The following is a 1,174-nucleotide window of genomic DNA, read 5'->3' on the forward strand; positions in this document are numbered from 1 at the left end:
GTTAAAAATATCCATAATATGTTTTCTTCCAATTTTTCTAAAGTAGATTCTTACAACTTTTATTTTGCAGAAGCTAAAAATGGAAGCTCACAGCAATTGTCATATTCGTCATTAGGCTTAACAATATCCTCTATTACACAGCACAGTCAAAACAACCAGAGGATAGCAATTTTAGAGTTTTAGTCTGTCAGAGGACAGTCCTAACCAGGCCGGACTCTCATAAATCTGAAGATAGAGTTGAAATCATAGAAAGACTAAGAATAGTTAGAATAAAGAAAAATACTTCAAAGTCTTTTATTACCTAGGTATTAAAGCCATATTACAGCACAAATGGGTTCATCTGTGCAAATTCACCAAAAGTGACAATTCCGTAGCAGTAGTTACCCTTTTCACACATTGAATAGATAGTTCTCCATTTCTGTCAGGATGAAATTAAATTCCTCAGCATGGTTGTCATGAGCCATCTTTCTAACCTAATTCCCAGCCACGGGAGTTCTTCATCTAACCAATCTGAACCAACCCCTGCTTTCTTAGCCTGGGGCACTCTCACAGGTCTCTCCAGAGCTTCTCCTGTCCTGTTCATGTTGTGTTATCTTGGAGCATTCTCCTACCTTTTCCCTTTTCTTTGCTGGGCCTGTCTCAACATTTTGCTTCTTCAAAGCTTTCTCCAGCTAAGTTAGATCATCTCCTCTAAAATGCCTTAACACCTCAACCCTTCACTCTAACAGTGAATTCAAAGTGGTGAGGGAGGGAGATCGGTGCTAGGGTCTCCTTTACTCATCTAAGTTCAAGAAAACCATTCTACTTGGATTTCTGAGGGCTGGCTGGGGCTGGGCTGGGAGCTTTCCCTGAGGTCATGCTGGAGGCACATGGAGGATGGGAGGTGAAAACGCTGGAGTGGAGAGAAGTTTGGAGAACTTTCTCTGAGACTGGAAGGGCTCTTCCATACAGAGACCTCCACTGATGAGTGCCTCCACTGATGAGATTGGCACTGGGAAGCTCAATTTAGAGTGTCTGAGCCCTTAAAACTAAGCCTCATGAATTTCAGGGAAGCCCCAGACTTCAGGGAGTACATGGCTTAGACGATGAGTCTATTAGACTTGAACCAGAGTGAGATGAATGAAGCTCATACCACCCTTTCATGATTACTTGGCTGTCTGAAATTCCTGACCTC

This window comes from Piliocolobus tephrosceles, chromosome 18 (genome assembly GCF_002776525.5).
Source record: "Piliocolobus tephrosceles isolate RC106 chromosome 18, ASM277652v3, whole genome shotgun sequence".
In the NCBI taxonomy this organism is placed as follows: Eukaryota; Metazoa; Chordata; class Mammalia; order Primates; family Cercopithecidae; genus Piliocolobus; species Piliocolobus tephrosceles.